At 34.5% G+C, this 9,144-nt stretch overlaps 1 pseudogene across 1 annotated transcript; it reads right to left on the bottom strand.

Moving 5' to 3' along the window:
* Positions 1-352: 352 nt before the first annotated feature.
* On the bottom strand, positions 353-3,303 carry LOC308418382 (taste receptor type 2 member 124-like; annotated as a pseudogene). Its single transcript has 2 exons — positions 2,546-3,303; positions 353-590 (listed from the first exon to the last, which is right to left on the bottom strand). The product of its transcript is annotated as a taste receptor type 2 member 124-like (transcript).
* Between the last annotated feature and the right edge of the window lie 5,841 nt (positions 3,304-9,144).

Consider the following 9,144-nt stretch of genomic DNA (forward strand, 5'->3'; position numbering starts at 1 on the left):
AACATCATGAAATCTTCTTCCACGATTTGAATTTGTTGAAAAAAATTTAAAGACTGTGTCTCACTACTTATTCTCGATTTTCTTGGAAATGATCATATAAAATGGATGAACTCATAGTTATCCACTTTCCTCCTGAATGCTGTCTTTGAAGCTGTGTGAGTAAAGATAGGTGCTGACATTTCTGATTTAATTTAATTGAACTTAGTGTTTAGAATAACTATTAGATGTCCTTAGTCAGTGAGATAGTTTGACTAATAAAAAACTGTTATTCTATGGCAAGGGAAAAAGGTTATTGAACTACCTCCTCATAAATGTGTTTGTTATCTAAAACTCATTAGGTTGTTTGGATTCCTCATGTAGTTGGTGTATTCTGTCCTTTCAGTCTACATCCAGCCTGTTTCAGTATCCAAAGAGAAATCTGCTTTAATTCATAATTACCAAGAATCAGGATAGACAAGTGGGCTGAAGGATTCAGGAGTGAAGTTGTCATACAAAAAATGTAAACCAGATCACTTTTATTCTTCTGAGTAATCCATGATATAAGAAGTCCAAAGCTCAGCAGAGTAGGTGGAAAGGTCTTAATACCTAAACTAAGATAATGTCATTGGGAATAAATAGTTAAAAATTAAAGACAAAAGCAACCAAAAAATGTCACATAGACGTGGAGGTTTGTATTGAAGAGTCACTCTTGTAATTATCAGCTGAGTGCTTTTCCTTGGCAACAGGAAGACCACAAAGAAGGCAAACTGGTCTAATGACTGAATGTCCCATATTTTCCCTCTCCCTGACAGTTCTGAATGAGTCATGTCATCATGGACAGGACCTTAGACCCGCCCAATGGTCATCTGAGTGGAAAAGCTAGATAATGCAAAATTGATTTTTCTCTGAAGATGGTGAAGGGTGAATGGAGGTGAGGAAAGGGATGTGGTTCACCATAGTAGGTCCAGAAGATACTCAGTGTGTATCCATCACTAACCAAACTCTAAAACTTTCAGACATACTGGGTGAACCTGAATAGTTAGCCAGAGCCCTGTGTTGTGGGTCTTCTTAGTAACAATGGGGCTGTTACCAAAGAAGTTTAAGCAAAAGAAAAGCATTTATTGAGATACAATCCCTTTTCCTGATAGCTTGAACAAGTCAACTGCCAAATCCTTGGATGTGTGTACTTGTAAATTGCAATTTTGGTAGATGAAGATGAACACAAAATGTTTCAAATTTAGGTTATTACCAGACACAGACCAAGGTGGGAAAAACCCTCTAATGAACGAATGTAATATTGTGCTATCAGTGGCCCTGTCTCAGGAATAAATGATGATATTTCACAGCCCAGCTTCAGGGCTGGGGGCAGGGGAATAGATGATCTTACAACATCAGCTCTGATATTTGCAAAATGCTTTGGGATGGGGAAGCAGGGATTGAACAGAGCAACACAGACACAAAAATCAATCAGGAAGGAAAGGGGGAAGCCAAAAAGAAACCGCTCACAGAAGACAGACAAATCACTCCAAAGCAGAATTTTATTAAACGGTACTCAGCTCTGATCCACACAAGGCAACACACATAAGAATTCCCACAGAGGAGCCCTGGCCCAGGAGAGAGTACTGTTAAATCTCCTGGTAGGGTAGTACTGACCTTGAAGGGCTGGCAGCTCCTTTCAACTTTCTGGGGCACATCTCAAAACTGGCTTTGAGGAAGGCAGTGATTCTCAATCAATTCTCTACCCAATAAATCTTTGGCTTCTTGTGCTTTTAATATCAAAAGGCTTCCTCCAAAAAATCTACCAGTCAAGTTCCCTGGATCACACACGGGCTGAGCTTTTTGATCAAGGGTTCATAGTTAATGCCTTGAGCTTAACAAAAGGATGTGCCCTGTCAAATCCACACACATTGCCAGTCTTCCTCAAGAATTTGAATGCCAATGGTACCTTCATTTATAATTAAACTAATGAAACTCATCCTGATGATTATTTTCGCACCGTGTACCTTTCTACGGATGAAGTAAAACCCATTCAATACAGAGAATGTGAAGCAGAGACCCAATGTTAGACACAAAGCTTTAACCTGTATCAGTTACTTTTCTCGGTGCCTTGACAAAATACCCGAGAAGGAGCAACGTAAGAGAAAAAAAAAAGGCTTATTTAAGCTAACCATTCGGTGGTAGAGGGAAAGCAAAGGCAACAGAAGTGGGAGGCAGCTGGATACACTGTGTCCACCATTGGGATGCAGAAAGAGATGAACACCAGTCTCCTTGGACTCTCCCCTTTTTATTAAGTCTGAGACCTCAGCCCTGAGGATGATGACATTCTGGAGAGGCCTTTCCCTCATTAGTTAAACTTTTCTGAAAATATACTTCTAGACCCAGCCAGAGTATGGTCCAACTGTGATGCTAAGTTCAGTCAAGCTTGCAGTGAACTTTAACTGTTACAGGCACCATCAGAGGAGAAAAAAAAAAAAAACAGATGAGAAGAGAAACACATTGCAAAGACTATGGCGAAACTAAAAATAAAATATTCAATTACAGTAAAAAATAAAAAAAAAGAAGAGACACAAAATACATAGTATAGAGCAAGATGAAGGAGACCATAACCCCCAAGGCATTTCTGTGAGCCTAAGAACTTAGGTCTCTATCTCCTCTGGAATTGAGCTGCATCCTGTGAAGATGTTTCCACAAAAAAAAAAAAAAAAAAAAAAAAAAAAAAAAAAAAAAAAAAAAAAATCAGCAGAAAAAATTAAATTAAGGCCAATGAAAATGGTATTACAGAGAACATAGTCATGTTAAATAATGTCAGCAATTTCAAAATTGCAAACTTAGTCTCTATGGAATTCACACTAGTGTTCCCTCCATATTGATAGAACCTCTTTTCCAGAGTGATGGTTATTTGTGTCATATTTGCAACCTAGAATAACAAGCTTCCGAGCAGTATCCTCACAATCAGTGGTTTTAGTCTCCATTTCAAGTAGAGCAAGATCTGCCAGGAACAGTTAGCTATCATGAATAAATAGAAGATGCTGAGAGCTGTAGCAATCCAGAGACTGAAATGACTAAATAATATAAAACTGAACACAATTATTTTTAATTTTACAGTGGTAATAGATGAAATTAGTTCATCTTTAACCCACATATGTAGTGTTTCCCAGATAAGACTATTTCTGGAAATTGCTAAGATAATGAATATATGATCAGCTGTGGAGAACAATTTTTATTGATCCACTTCTTCAGCACTATTAAACTATTGCTTAGATTTCCCAAAACCATCTCTGCAGTTACTATTACAATGGAGATACTGTGCATGACAGATACCATAATCAAACAGAACCCAAAACCTAATATCACTGCCTCACTTAAACTGATTTAATGCCTGGCATATTGTCTACTATGTAGTTAAAATATTTCTCCTCTATATTCTCCTCTTCTAAATGCCTGATTAGGAGAAAAACCAAACACCTCCCACCTCGCATTCATTCTTCCTACATTCTTGTTACAGTTTATTTTTCCCCAATTTTCTGTTGAGTTCTAAATAATGTTTTTATGTGATCACAACTGGCTGAAATATTCAGTAGATTCTTTAGAAACAAAGGCCAACCCATATTTGCTGGTATGAAAATCTTCTTACTGTTTTGCATTACTGAATTTTTTGAGATTTAAGAAATTTGTTTATAATGTTTTAAGTCCTTATATACAAATATTACAAAAACCTTTTTCAATAAATATAAAGTTAAAGAAGGTTTTTTATTTCTGCTCACCTAGGAGTCTTTCCACTGAAGCATTAAAAGTCATTTCGAATCATGTATGTGTTGTTGACATAAAACATCAATTTCCCCTGTGTTCATGCCCTGTCTTTTCTATGCTGAGAGTAGAAGCTGAATTAAAAGAAAGAAAGATGGATTTATTGTGAATGGTCAAATTCTCTTTATGCTGCAGAAGAAAATAAAAGGGCAGAAATCAAAAATTTAGACTGGTTTAAGATTGTTAATTTAAGTAACTGGAGCCATGTGTTTCTTTGGTGGTTTAGCCTATGGGAGCTTCAGGGGATCAGGTTCATTGATTATGTGGTTTTTCCTATGCTGTTGCAAACTCAGCATCTTCAGTCCTCCCCCATCTCTTCCATTGAGATTCACAATCTCAGTCTGATGGTTGGCTGTGAGCATCCAGATCTGTATTGTTCAGCCTCTGGCAGAGCCTCCAGTCTTTCAGGGGAGAGTCATAACAGGCTCCTCTCAGCAAGCACTTCATCAGAATATCTGCCATTGGTGGGAGGGGAGGCCTTGGGTCTGTGGAGACTCAATAACCCAATGTAGGGTAATGCTAGGGCGGTGAGACAGGAGTGGGTGGGTGGGTGGGTGGGTGAACTTCCTCTTAGAAGCAGGGGGAGGGGAATGGGATAGGTGATTTATGGAGCGGAAACAGGAAAAGGAAAAAAATCATTTACAATATAAATAAATAAAATAACCAATAAAGTGGGGTTCAGAGATAAACATTTTATTCATTTAAAATTCATGTTAATAAAGTACTTTAAAAACTTTTTTAACTTTTAATATATATCATTGTATCTTCTGATAAGAGGAAAAGATCATTTGCTAAATTAGCAATTACACATTTAAAAGCATTGCATTTTATTAATCTCTCAGACTTTGTCAGATGGTACACAAAAGGTTTAAACATTCACAATTTACTTAAGTATTTATCTTTGACAATTTTCAAATTTGATTTAAAACATAAAGGATTTATATTGTTTCCGATAATATCTATATATCTTCTTTTATTCTAGTTTCTTTCTGTTTGCTTATTAGCCTGTTTCATTTCTTAAGAGTGAAGAAAAAAAGAAGGTAGGGAGTTTAATGCACAGGGAAATGAAAAGTAACTGTGAAGAGACAGATTGAAGAAAACCTGTTGAAAATATAATATATAAAAACATCTCCAATTAAAAAATAAAGATTAAATTTCATATTTGAAGTGTTCCTTAAAATTTGGATTTTTTATGGAATGTGTTTGTTAGTTGGTTGTTTTTGTTAATTTTTTAATTTTATTTCAGAAATTATAGGATATTTTATTTTTTATTAAAATATTTTACTAGAATATTATAATTCGTTAAAATATATATTTTCTTATTTAACATAATCTGATTTAATTTTTTCCTCTCTTCTCTTTTCAGTTCACCTTTTCACCTCTCCTCCATCTGAATCCAGATACTTCTGTCTTTAGAAAAAACCAAAATATAAATTCATCAGTCCTTTTTAGAAGTGGAAACAACATACTCACAGGTGGAAATACATGGACAACGAATAGAGCAGATACAGAAGGAAAGGCCATCCAGAGAATGTCCTATCTGCGGATCTTTCCCATATAAAGCCAACAAACCCAGTCACTATTGCTGGTGCTAAGAAGTATTTGCTGACAGGATCCTGATATGGGTGCCTTCTGAGAGGCTTTGCCAGAGCCTTACAGATAAAGATTAAGATGTTTGCAGCTATTTCCATGTTGCATTTTGTTTTGCATGTACTTTACGCTCATTGTAACTATTAGGTTTTCAATGCATACTGTCAAGCCCTTGAAAAAATCAAGTACTGACTAAAAAATATATTCACATAGTTTTATGTAAAAATTATTTTAATATCTGAAAAAACAGACTGACAAAAATGTATAATTTTAAGCAAAAAATGTTTAAAATCTGTACATTTATCTTTGTTTTGTAAAATAAAGTCCTTTAAAAAAAAAGATGTTTGCAGCTAACCATCAAACATAGCACAGAAACCCCAATGCAGAAGTTTGAGAAGGGACTGAAGAATTTCAAGGGCTTTGCAACCTTATAGGAAGAGCAACAATATAACAATATCAAAAAACCAGTCCCCCTTCCAGAGCTCCCAGGGACTAAACCACCAATCAAAGAGTACACATGGGTGGACATGGCTCTAGCTGCATATGTAGCAGGGGATGGCATTGTCTGGCATCAATAGGAGGAGAAACCCTTCGTCTAGTGAAGGCTCATTTCCCCAGTGTAGGGTAATCCCAGGGTTTTGAAGTGATAGTGGGTGGTTTGGAGGTAGAGCATCCTCATTGAAGCAATAGAAGATGGGATGGGAGCAGTGGTAACCTGGTAAGGGACAACACTTGAAATGTAAGTACATAAACTATCAAATTAAAAAAAAAAATAAAAGGAAAAAATGAAAAAATAAAGGTAAATAAATAAAACATCCAATAAACACACACACACACACACACACACACACAAATACACACACACACACATAGCTATGGGAATCTACTAAATAATATTGAATTAAATTATAGTACAATAAAACAAAACAACCAAATAGAAATAGGTTAAAAATAAAACAATAGAAAAATAACAAAAGTAATTATAAGAATCACATATACATGCAAAGATATTTTGTGTATACACAAAAATCACATAAAAACAAAAAGCAGGAAGCCTATAAATGTATATATATTTATATTATATACATATACATATATATATAGTTTTTAAAAAGTACCACTGCAGAATATTATAAGAATAAAGTCAAAGTTTGAACTTCATTTTGTGTTGCAAATGATTGTCAATTAAGGGTGCCTTCTGGGCAAGAGACAGAGGCATGTATCTACATTTTCGTTCAGCTTTGGAGCCCCTTCTTGCTCATGCCTGCTCTGTTCATGCTGCTACAGTTCCTGTGAGTTTATACATGTATTTGTCCTTTTATGTCTAAAAGGACCAGTTTTGTAGCGTCCTTCTTCAACTTTCTGATTCATCTTCTGGAGACTACCCTTATCCCTATGTGTAGGGATTTCATGGATACATGTGGAGTAATATTTCATGTTATATTCTTACTAATATTTTTCAATTAAAAAACATGGTTAAAGTAGCAAAGAATGTATGTTATTATCTTAATTATTTCTGAGGAATAAAGTTACAATTACATATTAGATATCAGCAACCACTTATACATAAGATTAGATTTTCCCAAGGTTCATAGGAAAAATAATAACCTTGAAAGAAACACTGTTTAACATTTAGAAACAATTTTCTTTAAACTTAATTTCTCCAATATTTTTGTTAAAGTAGAGGCTGGTTGTTCTTAAAAAGCATACATGTTATCTTCATGATTTAGTGTCTAATGATTTAAGTACTTGCTGAAAGATGTAATGTTTGGCCTTTAAGTGAAACACTGACCCAGACTGGGCTTTCTATAAAATTTAACTGGAAGAGAAAACAAGGCCATAGACCGGCAGGCAGACTGACAAACTATAGCATGGTAGAAGCTGAAAAGTGAGATCATGCCTACAGGACAGAGAATAGAGAGTAGGGGGAAATTGAATGCTTCCCCTCTTTCATGACACAGATGGCTGTTGCAAGGAGTGACAAGTAAATGTTCAGTTACAGAATTTTATCTGTGACCTTTCTCTTTGTAAGCAAATATTGGGAGTGTGTGGGTTTAAAAATTCTCTTGAGAAACACTTTAGTTTCTGAAGTTACAATTTAACCAAAGTCGAAGAACTTTATATAATGGTGTGGATAGGCTATAATTCTCTGTAAATGATTGTATTAAATTTAAACATTTTAATAGCTGTCATGCAAACTTGATACATCCAAATCCTGTAGAACATAAGCAAGTCAAAAATGTGCAACAGTTCGCAGGAGAATAGATCCTCATTTCCATACTAGCAAATAAGGATTCAGCATCACTTCCATTTATATCTTAATGATTTCTTCCTATGAAAAGGCAATATAATATCCATTATGACTTATTTTGTACTGTTAAAGGAATAAACATTTTTTTTCATATAAAATGTCACAAAATTCCTTGTTTAATAAATAGTATAGCACTTCTGATTGGCAACGGTCACAGAAAGTTAATTAGACTGAGAAATTCCATATACATCAACCCATCTAAAAACCAGACATTGGAAAAAATTTCAGTCAAAAAATAGGTCACAATCAGGAAATTAGGCATGAAAACTTTTCTTTATTTCTAAATTAACTCTTCACTGTAATCCTAGTAGTACTTAAATTACTTCTTGAATTTTGTCATTGAGTTCAGGACATTAGTGAATTACATTTAGTGGCAAGAACAAAATAGTTCTTCATCCGATTTTCTCACTGCTTCTCCCAATTTTTCCATGGCATTATACTCATAGAAAATTGTAAATCTATTGCACTCATTACTTGAACAGTAACTATCTGTATTAGTGCATGCCTTCCTACTTTTTCACCAATGACTGTTGAAGATATCCAACTTGCTAACTGTATTTTAATTCTATTGAGAAATAAGAGAGTCATTTAGCTATTCTGATACAAACTGGGACTCTTCAGACTATTCTTGGCGTCATATATCAGATAGTCTGCACATCAAATATTTACATCATAATTCATAAATGTAACAAAATTATACCCAATAAATAGCAACAAAATAATTCTGTGATTTGGGGCATAACAACATGAGGATTTGTATAAAATATGGTATCATTAGGAAGACTAAGGACCACTGTTTTATTTGACCTTATGGCAGCAAACATAGTAAAAGTGGCATGGTTATACAATTGAAAAACACTGAAAATCCTTCAAAAAAGCATAGGTATACATGTATCTAATATAGAGAAATATTCACCTTTCATTATATTCCTTATTGGTGTTCTACTTTACACTACTGTTAATGTAAGTTTCTCAAGGAGATATAGATGCATTAAAAAATGCCTAAGATGTCACCACTACATTGCAAACATCATCTCTTCTCTTGTTAGCTATCACATGCTAACTGTCTGAAATTACATCAATTTCAAGGGAATAAGATTTCATTGAAATATTATTGTTTTGCTCAATAACCCTCATACTTTATTTCATAAGGCAGTTATTTGTTTTGGTTTGGGTAAGCAAGAAGCTAAAACAAACTCCAATTTTAATTACTTGGCATTAATGTGTTGAATAAGGATGTAAATAATTGAACAAAATTAAAGACTTATAAGCAGGATATGGTGAATCTTCTGACTGAGTCCTATTCTTCAAGTTTTTTCTCATATCTATCCCATACTATGGTGAAAACTTCGCTTATAAAACCTTAAAAACGACTTCTGCATCTACAGCTCAGGGATCATTGTGGAAGAGGTTTCAGAAAGACTGTAGGAACCAAAACACCATGAGATATCTATGAG

Source organism: Micromys minutus, assembly GCF_963924665.1.
Source record: "Micromys minutus genome assembly, chromosome: 3".
Taxonomy (NCBI): Eukaryota; Metazoa; Chordata; class Mammalia; order Rodentia; family Muridae; genus Micromys; species Micromys minutus.